Raw genomic sequence first — 15097 nt, 5'->3', positions numbered from 1 at the left:
TCCTTCACTGTTACAGAACATCTTTATTCTAAACCTCACATGGCGTGATCAGAAGAAATAAAAGGGGGCCAAAGCATAAGCATAGAACCACGGCCATTCCTGGCATCTACAACCCAAGTGGCCTCATACCTAGAGAGAGAAAGGCTATCACTGGCATCCTTTTACTTCCCTGGATTGCTTCTACATATCAGAATCAAAAACAGATGGAGATGCTTTATATCACAACAGTGGAGATGCTTCATGTCATTCTAGGTCAGGATAGGCTTGTCCAAGTTTGTAAGCTCAACCCAGTCCTGAGATACACAACTCAGTTCAGCCTCACCCAAGAAGATTGTCCCTTTATCAGATCATTTGCATGATGCTCCCTTTATCAGATCATTGACATGAGCCATGAGAACAGCCTTGGAATAAAGGAAGTATCCCTAAAAGGCAACATAGTCTATGGCAATGCATTCAAAATGTTTTCCTCCTGTACTTACTTAAAGAATTATGAAAAACTATATACCCCTGACATATTTTAAATTTACAAGTTTTGCCATACATTTTTATAGTCACAAAGGATGTAGTTTCTGACATACAGTATGTTGTATATGTGCATTCAAGATCTTTTCAACAAAACCTTCAAGTTACAGATTTAGGGAACAGCCTGGGTGGCTCAGTCAGTTAAGCATCCTACTCTTGACTTTGATTCAGGTCATGATCTCAGGGTCGTGAGATGGAGCCCCACCTCGGGCTCCGTACTCAGTGGGGAGTCTGCTTCTCTCCTCCTCTTCTCCCTCTAGCCCCTCCACCCTCTCTCTCTTAAAAAAAGAAAAAGAACTTCAGCTAAGTTATTTAATATGCATGCCCCCTTGACAACCTTCTCCTAAGTGTGAGAGAGAGAATGAGAGAGAATAGAGTGTGTCACCTGGATGACATAAAGCCGCTGAGCTCTTCAATATTTCTCATTCAACACTTGTTGGCATTCTTTCAGGGGACTCTCCCTCTGGAGTGATGTGTTCTTGGTTTGACCATTTGTTTTTACTCCCAGAGCAATGGACTTGGTAAGATTAAAGATGGTTAGTGTGTCTTTCCGTTCAAATGGGAGAACATATCATGAAGTTGGAGGTAGCAAAGGAGAAGCTGTGGCAGCAGAGAAGTTCTAAGACAAAGTATTTAGGGAAGAATTATAGGGAAGTCGAGAGCCTCAAAGATCATCCTCTCAAAGCTTTCAGTACATGTATGGCTTGGAGAGTCTTCCTTATCCCCAGTAGTAAGGAAACCAGTTTTTGAAAAGCCACTGTTTAAGCCATGTGCATGGAAATAGATAGGGTTTTGTGTCAGGACTCTGTGTTTATGAGTTTCTGGGTCCTTTTTCCTTCTTCCCTCCTTTCTCCCTCCCTTCCTTCATGATCTGATAGGAGCAGGGAACACCTGTTTCTCCTCTGCTATCTGATGCTCCTTCAGCCATTAAAAGGCCCCCATACTCAAAGGATAGAAGTCACTCCCTATTTGCCATACCTTCGGGCTGACAAAAAAGTTTCCTCCTTATGTTGAGACATGACACAGAGAGAATTTCCCATTAAGCTCATTAAGCTCTTGAAGTGTCAGAGTCCCTTGCTTTCACAGTCTTTTCCAAGCTGTTGGGAGGGTACTTAACGTGTGTTTACAATGTCATATATATTTTTAAATTTCTCAAAGAAAGTACTTTGGTGTTCTCTTACTTAAAGAGCACACTGTCCCCCAAAATGTATAAGCTTCCCACCCCATCAGGGTTTCCAGACTTAGGTGATAAAATTTCAGGATCCCCAGTTACATTTAAAGTTCAGATAAACAATTAACATGTTTTATTATTCTAAATATTGAATGAGACATAGCTATACTAAAAAAAAATTTCTTGTTAATCCGAAATGTTGGCTAGCAGCAAATTTTATTTATCCACTGCATTACATTCCTCCAAACTTTGATCCTCCCTTGTTTGGACACTCAATGACAAGGTAAGTTTTGCTGTTCTCAAATCAGTTAAAGATATCTTTAGCTTTGTATTTCTAAACTCTTCTCAGACTATAATTTGAGACTTTGAAAGTCAGTCCTGACTGATCTTATGCAGCCTTATTTTTTGGCACATTTTTGCTACGGAAACACAGGTCAAAATAATTTCCCAACTCTGTGGGAAAATAAGAAACTCTGTTTCTTCTCTAGTGACAGACAAGAAAACTCTGAAATGTCACTGTTGGGCTTTATGTTGGGATCTAGCATGGAACATTTGTGTTCGTAAAGGAAACTCCTTAAGTGGCTACAGAGAAGCAACAGGCTGAGCAAGGGAGGGGAGAACTTGGCTCAAGAAGATTTTGCTGCAATAGGAAGTATTGGAGCAGTGTTTCTCAAATGTTTTGGACCCTGACCTACAGTGGGAAATACATTTTTCATAGTGACCCACAAACACACCTCCATATATATGTGATTGAAACAAAAGTTTCATGGAACATTCACCATCACTACATGTACAAGTATTATGTATAAGGCACACTGATATTTTCTACTCGGATTTCCCTCTCTCTCTCTATCAGAGCTGATTGCACTCAAACGATTTCACAACCAACTGAGAGACCGTGATTTGTGGTTTAGAAACCACTGCACAGAACTGCTTGGGGTGGTCTCCACCAGAAAAGGAATTTGCATCACAGTGTAAATCAATGAGCTGCTTCCTTCATTGAGAAAATCTTGCTGGGGGGCGGGGGGGCGGGGGCAGGGGAAACAATGTCAGCTGAAGGGCTCACTTAGCAAGAACAGTTGGCTTATGTTTGGTGTGAGTTCCTAATCCTGTCACAAGAGGGAATAAACAGTACCCAAGTGAGCACCAGTCCCTCAGATGACACTTTGAGAAGCAGTTGCAAGCTAGGGTCTGACACAGAAAAGATGAGAGAAGCCCATGCAGCAGGGGTCCAGAGGAGCAGAGAGGGGATACAGAGTATGAGGAGGATGGAAGAGCGAATGGTGAGTGCCTCTTGGAAAGCCCATGAATACACATCACTGAGACCAAGGGGCCTGACTTGGAGAAGGTGTACATACTTTTCCAGGGATCCCATCTAACTGGACGAGAAAGTCCCTTTCAGACAATTTCAGAAATTTAATCCCCGCATGCAGAGTAATGGTTGGAGAAAATGGGAAGATTTTACTGCAAAGAACTCGACTGCTTATCACCCTCTCCTGAAAAAAGTAAACTCCATCTCTTCCTCTCTAGCGCCTCTGTCAGACCCTTTCCTTTCTCTCAGAGTCACCACCAAATCTTTCATCTGGTCCCCTCCATCTCAGCTAATGACCTTGTCTTGCACTTTTTAGAGAAAATGAAAGCTCTCAGAAGGGAATTCCTTCACTTTTTCTCTACTAAACCTACCAGCCTACCAGCACTGCCCTCAGTCTCCCATCCCAAAGAATGTGCTGTGTGTCGACATGAGGAATTAAGAGAACCTCCATTACCCTATGACAAGCCCAGCATACAAACCCTAGATTATATTGCTGGGTTCTACTGAAACAGGAAAACAGGGAAGAGACAGGTAAGTAACACTTAACAAAACAGATCCATCTGGCTGCCAAACAGCTTTATTCTAATTGCACTCTAAATCTCTGAGAAGAAAATAACATGGATTATCAGGCTCTCATCTCTCTTTGGGTATAATAAATAGTTTAGCCACTCCTTTGGAAAATAGTCTCTAAGTCATACTGGTTGGCAGAAAGCCATCAACTGCCCATCCTTCCACGTGTGATCAGTTCCTGTCCCACCTGATCTTTCCAGCACTCACACCGTCAACTACCTTCTCTCTTCTGCATCTTCCATCCTTCCCTCTCTACCAGATTCTTTCCCAAACATCCAGATATGTCACAGTATATCCTGTCTTTAAAAACGTGGCTCTGTTTATTCCATGTCCTCCTCCAGGGACCATGCTCTCTATCAGGTTCCCTTCAAAGAGAAGTTTCTCTAAGGAGTTGCCATCTGCATTTATTCTCTTTTGCTAGTCTGCCTTCAGCACCTACCACTCCACCAAAAATATTCTTGTTATAAAAGTCACCAGTGAGTTCTATATTGCTAACGCTAACAGAGACTTTTCATTTCTCACCTTCCTCAACATTTTAGCAGCCTTGGAAACAGTTCTCTCTCCCTTCTCCTTGAAAAACTGTGATCTTGGCATTCCTGATAACACACCTACTCTCTTGGCTTTTCGTCCTATTTTTCAGCCCTCCCTCCTCTACTCTTTACTGGCTTATCCATCTTGAATTGATATTTGCCTGTTGGGATATCTCCCTCCCATCAAGAAAAAGATACTCCCTTAATATTCCTCACTCGGGTAAATGGCAACTCCATTCATTCGATTGCTCCCAGATCAAGTCCTGTTGACTCCACCCTCCAATCATATGGCAAGTCTGTTCACTTTACTCGGTCTCCATTGCTACTACCCTAGGCCAAGCTGCCATTACACTTCACCTCTACTCTTGCCCTAGTTTCCTTTTGGTTTCCCCATTTCTAATTTCACCCCTGCCTCCACTCCACCTACCGATCTATTTCTCATATAGTAATTATAGTAATATCTCTAAAACATAAATCAAATTATGTCACTCCCTTGTTTGAAAGTAAGAAATCGTTTCCCTTTGAACTTAAAATAGAATCCAAGCTCCTGAATATCTACAAGGCCCTGTGGCATCCGAGCCCAGCCCACCTCTCCAGCCTCACCTCCTTCCATTTTCCCACTTCACTCTCTAGTCTCCTGCCACACAGCCCTTCTCATAATTTCTTATATGGTCGAGATCTTTCCTGCCTCAGGTTTTCTGTACACACTGTCCCCTCTTCAGTGACCTCCCCCCTCCCACTTCACCTGTTCATCTATCCATCAGGTGGCAGTTCAAATATTAATTCTTTAGAGAAACCTCTCCCGAATCAGCTGCTTAACCGACTGAACCACCCAGGTGCCCCAACAGATACTACAATTTATAATTAAATAATTATCTCTATGTTTTTGTCTTTGCTGCTTAATATCGGTTTTGTTCATGCAACTGCAAGTTCCACGAGGCTAGTGCCTAGAACAGTACCTAAAATGTTAGTAAATGCTCGACAATTTTTAAATGAATGAATGAGGAATACGATGACTGTTTCAAATGTCTGCTAAACATTGACAAACTGTATCTCTTTCAACTCTAAGACTACTGACATATACTTCACACAGTACATGTGACAGGGGGTCAGACACCTGTTTATTATCATCTACCAGTGGTGTTGCTGGAATAGGCTGATATAGGTTTAAGAGAGCCAGTTCTGGACATTTCTTCCCAATTTCACATTTAGTGACATCATGTTGGTAGCCATGATGAGAATACTTATATCACCAAAAATAAGCAAAAAAAAAAAGGACGTTCTTTTTCCTTTGAAGAGCCACTTTAGCAGCACACCACTGATACCTGCTCTACACCCAGCATCATGTTAGTAATTATGGAGATACCATTAAAAATAAGTCATAGTTACTGTTTAGTAAGAGGTTCCAGTCTTGTTTAGGAGCTATGATAGACATCAGGAATCAAGGAAAATCAGAGTATGGCTGTGCAGTGTGAGGGCGTGGTGATTGGAAAAGGAAGAGATCAGTTTGAGTTGGTAACAGTGGACACCCAGAAGGTGGACCCAATGCTGAAACCAGTGAAACCCATCCGGAGACGGTCTATGTAACTGAACAGGACCACAGAGGGCAATCCTGATGGGGGGGCAGCGAGGATCCAGGGCTGGTCACAAGCCAGGGAAAGGGAGTTGGGGTGGAAGTGGGAAGAAGAGAGAAGATTGTCTTAGCTGGAAAGAGTCGCCCTTGAAAATTTCTTTCTAAATGTAACTTTGGTAAATTGGGTCCTTTTTTTTATTATTTTTTTTATTTTTTTATTTTTTTATTTTTATTTTTTTAAAGATTTTATTTATTTATTTGACAGAGAGAGACACAGCGAGAGAGGGAACACAAGCAGGGGGAGTGGGAGAGAGAGAGAAGCAGGCTTCCCGCGGAGCGGGGAGGCCAATGCGGGACTCGATCCCAGGACCCTGGGACCATGACCTGAGCTGAAGGCAGTCGCTCAACCGACTGAGTCACCCAGGCACCCTGGGTCCTTTTTTTTAAAATGAAGAATCCAGATGTTAAAGAATTCTTAAGGCAAATCTTTTTTTCTTTTCAAAAGTGAAGTGTTTAAAGGGTCAACAATCTTCCTCTATTATTCAGATTTAAGTTTTGGTAAGTAACTTTCCCTTGAAGCCATGAACATCCTCCCAATCACATCTCCAACCTGCTGGATGATCTGGCAAGATGCTTTGCTTCCCCGATCTTGGCCCTCAGTTTCCTTATCTGTGGAAAGAATTGGCCCAATTTGATTGTCCAAAACGTTCTTTATTTTTTTTTAAGATTTTTAAAATTTATTTTATTTAAGAGAGAGAGCATGAGCGGGGTGAGGGGCAGAGGGAGAAGCAGACTCCCCGCCGAGCAGGGAGCCCGATGTGGTGCCCGATCCTGGACTCCGGGATCATGACCCGAGCCGAAGGCAGATGCTTAGCCGACTGAGCCATCCAGGCGCCCCCGTAATGTTCTTTAGATAGCTCAGAAAAATCGCATGGTTCTAAATGGTTAGGCATGTGAACCACATTTCTAAGTGAGTCTAAGAAGAAGGCCAGGAAAACATCATTCTAATACGTCCTTTCCTATGATTAAAGGACTCCGAGGAATTCTATTTGGTCACAAAAGGGTGAACTAAAATGACCCTTTTGCTACAGAGTTAAGTCAGTTTTCTTTTAGCCAAAGAAGGGATTTGACATCTGAGTTTAACAGAAGACCTCATGGGTTCTCCACATGTACACCATCAGGGAAATCCAGCAACCATTTCACAGGGAAATAAGGTCACTGTTTTTAAATCAATAGGAAAAGAGCAGAACAGCAAGAGAGATGGATGATTTATCCTGTGACCAGAGTGCACAAAATTGACTGGAGAAACTAATCAAATCAGACTTGATAAAGCTGATGCTGCCTTATATCCCCTGTGCCTGGAAGCCCTGTCAGAGCTGGTCTGCCATAGATCCTGATTTAAAATACAGACTGACTCCTCCACCCCTTCTGAGTAGCAATCCAGCTGTATGCATTTCAATTATTGTTTTTTTCTAATCATTGTTATTAAATATAATGTGAAGCTTGATGATGTTAAGTAATGACAAATGGTGTCTCTTGACACCTGGCTCCTAAGGAACCCCCAGGTAGGGCTGGTTCTGGCCTCTCAAGGGCCTTTCCCCTCTCCCCTTTTGCCCCTCCTCAGCCCCAAAGGCAGACACAGCTGCTGCCAGGTTGGCTTGTTCAGCCCACTCATCTCAAGCTCCCCTGAAGCTGCAAGGCGGCGGGAAGCCAGCCTGGTGTGCCTTCCCCATTCGGCACAGCCCAGCAGGGGCTCTGCTGCGCTTCGGGCAGCCATGTTGGCATCGGGCTCAGGGAGAGGCAAGGCTGACGTCGTCCGAGTCCGGAGTGACCCAGCCCAGCTGGCTGTGGCCATGGCAGAAGATGAGGGTCAGAGCCGGGCCACCCCAGAGGGCAACTAGACATTTGTTTGGGCCTGAACCTTTTGCTCTTTCCAGTTGGAGGAGGAAGACAGTAAAGATCTGGTGCTCAGAATGGTTGAATCCACCATGGATTTAATAAGTGCCTGCACCAAGGGTAGAAAGGTGAGTATGGCGGGCCAAGGGGAATAAAGACACAGTTTCTGCATTTGAAGAGTTCACAGTCTAATGTGTGAGATTTTACATGAACAACAAAACAGGATAAGTGGTAATATAAATATATGCACCGGTTGCTGTGGGAGCCCAGAGGGGAAATCTTAGACCAAAAGAAGCCGGCGCATGAGCTGTGTTGTGAAGGAGGAGGAAGAGTCAGATGAAGCAGGCTTAGAAAGGGAGTTGTAGGCAGGGTGATGTGCACAGAGTAACAATCTGGTGCGGTGGGGAAGCCCAAGCAGTTTGGTGTAGGAAGGGCGCAAAGTTGGAGACTCAGCTAAAGAGGGAGGCAGCAGGGCAAGCGAGGGAGGAATCTGAAAGCCTTGGAAAGGAAACCGACCTCTGTTCTGCAGGAGTTTGGGAGCCACTGAAGGGTGTTGAGTAAGGAAATTATATGATTAATTTGCATAGATAGATCCCTCTGGTGCAGAGAGAGGGTGGGTTTAAAGAGAGTAAGACTAAAGGCAGGTAGATCCATTAAGTTTGTGCCAAGATATCAGTACTCCAAGGCAGTGGTGGTAGAGACAGAAAGGAGGGGGCGAGTCTGAGAAGTATTTAGGAGGTAAGATCAGAAGAACTAGAAGTACTTGATGATGGACTGAATACGGGAGGTGGGATGTTGAGGGAGAAGGATTTGCCTGGGAAGGCTGCCAGTTTCTTGCCTGGGTGCGGTGGATAGAGTTGCATTTTGCAAAATATGTGCCTTATAACACCAGCTCTACTGGATGTGTGATGGTATTGTGTCAAAACTGGCTATATCCTCAGATAAATTTGTGAAATGTCAACTTAAAACTAGGCCAGATATCTCTGCTGCAGGACTTCTCAGAGCCTTTAATATGTTGCAGCTGCTGCTAACAATAATAACTATCGTTGTTAAGCATGTAGAGAAGTTCTACTTATTATGTGTGCTTTGAGCAATTTGGAAAGAAATAAAGTCCCTGAGAAAAGTGTTCTGAAACTTGAAAATAATCCGTGAGGAAATACACAAATATGAACTAACAATGTAGTAACATGGGTCCTGAAGCGAGAAGCTCCTAGTGCAAGTGATATGAGCCAAAGGCATTGTGGGACATGGCCAGATGCAAGACTAAATATTTGATACACATTATTTTAGGTTCCCATAACAACACTGTGAGGTATGTATTTGGTACCTATCTTACACGTGGGGAAATTGGGAGTCATAAGGATTAACTACTCAAGGATTCCACACATCTAGCAAGGAGTAGAATCTCACCCTTAACAATTACATCATATCATTTCCACGTGCTAATGAATATGGTGAATCTGCAAGGAAGGGAAGGTGTAGCATGCAGTGTCTCCCAAACTTAAGTGACCACAGAACTCTGCGTTTGTGGAGCATCACGCAGGATTAGTGGTACTTGGAGTGTATTTTGTGGAGAATAATGCTGTTAACTAAGATCAGGAGTACAGATTGATAAAAAGGAAATGGTATCTATGCATATCATTTTCATATAAGATTGAAACTTGCCATAATAGAAATATAGCTAACGTGTTATAGAAATCCAAAGTGGGCAGAGATCATTTCCAGTATTGATGTCCAGGGAAAATACTAGTTAATGTTATCAGCTGCAAGTAACAGAAAGCCCAACGAAAAATGGCTAACCATAGAGATTTATTAAAGCACATAACAAAACCCAAAGATAGGACAATCCCATTGTTGGTTAATTCAGTGGCTCGACATCAGCATCAGGAATGGAAGATTTTTTCTGTTTTTCTCCTTTGCCATTTTCAATATGTTACATTGTCCTCCGAGGCCTCAAGGTAGTGGGCACAGTGCCAGATGTCAGCTGCAGACAGGTGCCCTGACATGAGCATTAAGATGGCACATCGGCCTCTCACTGCACTCTTGGCCAAGAAGGGTGAAGGGGGGAGGTATTAAGTGATGTGACTAAGAAAACATCTCTTTCTACTCCAGAAAAAAAGTGACACTTCCTGCTAAAAGCATTTCAAACATTTCTTGGGTCCATTCCCACATCGGGATTGAACCGGGCCGAGTGAACACAGACACAGAGCACTTAGCTGGGTTGAGAGGGATGAGCAGCCGTGAGCAAGCAGGCAGCTGGTGCTCAGCTGAGCACGCTTGAGGGAAGCCAAACCTCTGGGTCCTGAAAACCCACACCATGATGACTGATAACATCGAAATAAGGGCCATCCCAGCACAAGACATGTCCTCTGCAGATGGCATAGACCAGGAACACTGTGAGCCCAGAGACACAGAGATGATGAAGGTTTATTATCGGGGTGCCCGGGTGGCTCAGTTGGTTAAGCGTCTGCCTTCGGCTCAGGTCATGATCCCAGGATCCTGGGATGGAGTCCTGCATTGGGCTCCCTGCCTCAGTGGGTAGCTTGCATCTTTTTCTCTCTCTCCCCCTGCTCATGCTCGCTCACTCTCTCTCTCGTTCTCAAATAAATAAAATTAAAAAAAAAAAAAGAAAGTTTATTATCAATTCCCTAGTGGAATTCCCTGTCACAGGCCTCAACCGGGTGGGGCACTGAGAGTGTGCATTCCGCCAATTCTCAAAAATCCTATTGTTATCCTCATAACTGAGTGATCAAGACACTTCAGGATTTGTTATTTAGAGGTGTCTGAAATAGGTGAGGCCTATCTCTGGCTCAGATTAATTCTAAGAATCGAAGTGAACAGAATTTAAGAATTCTGTCCTATGAAGGCTCATTCCTGAGTTACAAAAGCACTAGGTAAAGTGTATGCCCCCAAGCAAATGGTGGCCCCTATTATTCGGAAACATATTGAGTGAGTTCTTGGCATGCACTTTGGAGGGAAAGAAAATGGAAAGGCAGGAAGGAAGGAGGGAAGGAAAGGGAAGGGGGATTGAAAATAGCGGAAATTTAAGAGAAAGTAAATGTGGAATAATTTAAATAATAGAGAACAGGACAATCTGACAAAGAGTGTCCGGCGTCAGTTTTCCTGGAGATTAATTCTGTTTTTTAACAGCATCAGAGATGGGGTAGAGCTGACGGGTTCTCATTTGATGATAGGCTAGCACGCTCCAATGTAAAGGGGTATCAGGGTGCAAATAGTCAGAAGGCATCTCGCACAGCAACGTCTGGAACGGCTCTGGAGTCTAGCAGTTTGGAGTTTCAGGTTTTGCAGCGGGAGATGACAGCAAAAGTGCACTGAGTTCAGGCTTCATCTGCAAGTGTTGAAAGGCTGGTGGGAAAGAAATGTTATGTGGAGGAGCAAAGTATTCAAGACTAGAGCAGCTCAACCTACAAAATGACGTGGGAAAGAAGTTGCAGAGAGTCAGGGGAAGGCCAAGGACCTAAAAAGGGAAAGCAGGCATGGGAGAATGGGGCTGGAGGGGCAACAAAAGTGTAGGGGCCTGTAGCCGCTCTACGAAGTGCTTTGACATGTCAAATCATTTAATCGGGAATGTTTACTTGCAAGGCCATACTTAACCTGGTGATACAAGAAGTTATTAAAAGTCTACCTTTTCAAAAAAAAAATCAAATGACAATTAGATTTATAAAATACAATTTATGTCGCAGACTAAAAGCAATATCAAGTTCTAGAGCAAACGACTTGATGGGCTCCCAAGAGACAGAGGTGGGACGAAGGGCCATAGTAACAGTTGGTGTGACTCCCGCTAACCAGTCATTGGCCAAGTTTCAACGGAAAGGCAGTGGCTATGCGGGGGTTGGAAGGAAAAGTTTATTTTGGGCCTTAAAAACAGGTTTTTGTGGGGCCTGGGGGACTTTTTCCTTGGTTTCATGGTACAAGTAGAGGAGGCTGCATCTTTTTATTTCACCAATCCTTCCCTCCGCTCTCCAAGAAAGGAAGGGTAGCTTATATATGATGGGTGAGCTTGGGAGAAGCAAAACGGGTCTTCTCAGCTCTTTTCTTCTTCCTCTTTGGGGACTGGCCACCCCTCAAAGAGCACACACCCCACTGTACTCCTTCATGGCATCCACAGGGGAGACCGAGAGACCTGGCACTACCATGAACGATGGAGGTTCTAAGTCTGATTCGGGGATGCCTATTTGGGAATCATTGTTGCCACCCTCCAAATCCAACCAACGTTGCAACAGAAATACAGGTGATATTTGTATAATCACCTGCCTGACTCCTACAACTATATCTCAATAGTTTCTTTTTTTTTTTTAAGATTTTATTTATTTATTTGAGAGTGAGAAAGTGATCGAGAGAAAGAGCATGAGCAGGGGGAGGCAGAGGGAGAGGGAGAAGCGGACTCACTGCTGAACTGGGAGCCCATCACAGGGCTGAATCCCAGGACTCTGAGATCATGACCTGTGCCTAAGGCAGACGCTTAATCGACTAAGCCACCTGGGTGCCCCATCTCAGTTGTTTCTAAACTCAAGGGGACTGGCAAGGGTACTACTTCTGACCCCTTCAAACCCCAACATCAGGAAGGGAGGAAGAAAAACCAGAATCAAAACTTTTAAGAATACAATCAAAAGGAGTGGGTTTAAACTTACTTTACCAAATCAATTCCTGATTCTATTGCCTGGCATTCAAGGCTCTTTATGATCTGAAAACCATATATCCTTGTGTGTGATCTGACACTACTTCCCTGTGGGGCTACCGCCGTCTAATGCATCAGGCAGAAACACACTCAGCACGCCACTGTCCCTGTGCCTTCACTCAGGTGTTCCCTCCAAATGGGAAGCCCTTTCCCCTTTTTTTCCATGTCTAGATGTGACCTATTCTTCAAGGACTAGCCTAAATTTCACCAAATCCATATGTGCCTCTGTAGCAGGTTCTCTCCAGAGGTTTCCTGCCCAAGTCACCCCAATTTCTCCTTCTCCCCCAATTTTCTTTCATTCTTAGGTGGCCATGAACTTCAGGGGCAGCAGCACTCCTGGGAACCTAGATTATCTTAACCAAACCTAGAAATGCTGTTCCCCTTGCCAATGATTGGTTTAGGAATAAATATGTGACTTGGTTTTTATCATTCAGAAAGAAATTCAAAGCTGGGGAAACATTTTCCCCTGACTTTTGATACTCTGAAAACATTACATAAAAATTTCCTCAACACCAGAAGTTTCTCTTTTCGCAGCATTTGAACGTTACTCTTTTTTCTCTCTTCAAGTTCGCTACCACCCTTTCTTTCCTTTTCTTGCATTTTTAAGGACACTTCATTTCGTTCTTCCTTGCCCTTCTCATTTCTTTTCTCATTACCTTGACTTATAACTTTGTATCTACTTTCTTTTTGTTTTGCCTTTTTTTTTTTTCCATCAGTGTATTTCAGTGTATTCCTCACCCAGCCAGGAATGTCTATGTTGGTCTGTAAATCCTTTGGCTCTGCTCTCTTCCTTGAGAGATTTTATGTACCACTTGTTCACTTGTTCCGTCTCTTGAATACCCTTTCTTTCTTTTCCTATTCTAGTAGAAATGTGCTGCTGATTTCTGACAGTCTCTAATGTATCTTACATAAATATCAGATCTTGCATCAGTTCACCTAGCTCACTCCCTTTTAATGTAAAGTACAAATGGCCAAACCACAATAAATAAGTAACCTTTCATCTTATTGTTGACATTCTGACTCTAAATATTTGGTTCCATGGATCACTTCATTAAGTCATGTCCTTTCACTTTTGCCCAAGGATATGGTTACAGTTTTGTTCTAAAACCACCTTCTTGATGGAAGTGGGAACAGTTCCCAAACTTCAAGTACTTGAAATCACTTTCTTTTTCAGATCTCCTTGTGGGTTGTTCATACAGATGTTTCCTCCTAATTCTCATTGCAATCCCGTATTCACAGAGGTGGGGAAAGAACAGATTTATTAATATGCGTATGTTCTCAGCTTCCCCGTGCCCTTCTCCCCTCTCCTGCTAGGACTAGGTAAAGGGGAACACACAAGCTTTCTTTAACTAAGATGGAGAATATTTAGAGATGGGAGCCTCTAGTCAAAGCTGGAGAAAGAGAAGAGGACATAGCAGAGAAGCTAAGTGATTCATAGAAGAAAGAGGTGGGTGAGAAGGAGACAAGAGTTGAAGAAAAAGCCAAACAAACGGGAGGGAGAGAGAGAGAGACTGGTTTGGTGTGCAAGGGGTTCCAGAACACCCTCCCTCAGATGGGGTGGAATAGCTGCCGAGAAGTTTCTGTGAGGAAATTGCCAGTAGTGTAAGCACAAAGGAACCACAGAAAGTCAATAATTAGGTGACACATCAAGTCTCCGAAACAGGTTTCAACTTTCCTCAGAAATGTTGTCTTAGCTGCAGGAATTTTCCAGTCAGCACCAGTGAGGTAATGTGTCACGTGGGCCCTTTCTATCCCCCAAGGGAAGATGAAGTAATAGGCATGATAACGCCCTCTGCTCTTCCTCCTGAGGGAAAGTGACCTTGCCTGGAACAATCCTTTTTTCCTTTTGCTAATAACTTCCTCGCCTCACCACTCTAACTATAAAAGCCTCCATTCTGTCCAGCTCTCCCGAGTTCCCCTCTGCTTGCTAGGTGAGATGCTGCCCCATTCATGAATCACTTAACCAAGCCAATTAGATCTTCAAATGTACTCAGTTGAATTTTTGTCCTTTAATAGATTTCTTCATCAGCCTCACTTAAAAGTAAAATACAATGGAGATATCATCAAAGCTGAAGAACTTGCCCCCCCAAATCCTCAATTTAAATGAATTTGTGAGCTTTGCATTCATTATTTTTAATAATGAACCTTGTCCTAAGTGTGTAACGTACCTTTGGGTATTTGCTAATGGTGATATAAAGTCGTCATGGTTATCTCAGTATTAAAAATATTTCTTTCATCTTTAACTCATCCCCTTGATGTGTTTGATGTAAAATGAGTGGAATATATTAATGCAGGATAACATGTATATGACTTATAATGAAAATACAAATATACTTTGAGGGAAGTCCCCCAAATTTTGATTGATGGGGTGGGTTTGTTGCCAGGTGAACTGGAGAGATCCCAGGCCCCGGATCCTTGACCCAGCCCGTCCCAAAAGTGTCGCTGAAGGTTCCTCTGTCTTGTCTAGAGAAAGAATTCAAGGACAGGCACACAACAGAGCAGATGAGTGACACAAGTGGGAAAGTTTATTAAAGCAAAAAGTATACTCGAGAGATATGAAAGCAGACAAGCTAGAGAGAGAGAGAGAGAGCTGTGTGTCATGGAGGTTGCGTTTCTACCTTTTATTGACAGTTGTTAACTAAGGGGCAGAATATTCATTACTTGGGGGTGGGAAACAGAGTTTCCCACTTTTTCTTCCTAATGTAGTCAGGGGTTTTCTGTCCTGGCACCCACCATCTTGGGCCTGTATGGTTTTGAATAAGGAAAGTGTTAAGGTATAGACAGGGAGAGTTAGGGGGCCCCTGGCTGGGCTCTGAAACTATTC

At 43.3% G+C, this 15097-nt stretch overlaps 1 pseudogene; it reads left to right on the top strand.

Moving 5' to 3' along the window:
* Positions 1–1229: 1229 nt before the first annotated feature.
* Positions 1230–15097, top strand: part of LOC102733040 (ubiquitin carboxyl-terminal hydrolase isozyme L3 pseudogene) — a 398129-nt pseudogene continuing 384261 nt past the window's right edge.

Source organism: Leptonychotes weddellii, chromosome 9 (assembly GCF_054177405.1).
Source record: "Leptonychotes weddellii isolate Sample4059 chromosome 9, ASM5417740v2, whole genome shotgun sequence".
Lineage (NCBI taxonomy): Eukaryota > Metazoa > Chordata > Mammalia > Carnivora > Phocidae > Leptonychotes > Leptonychotes weddellii.
This window is presented reverse-complemented; position numbering and strand designations above follow the sequence as displayed.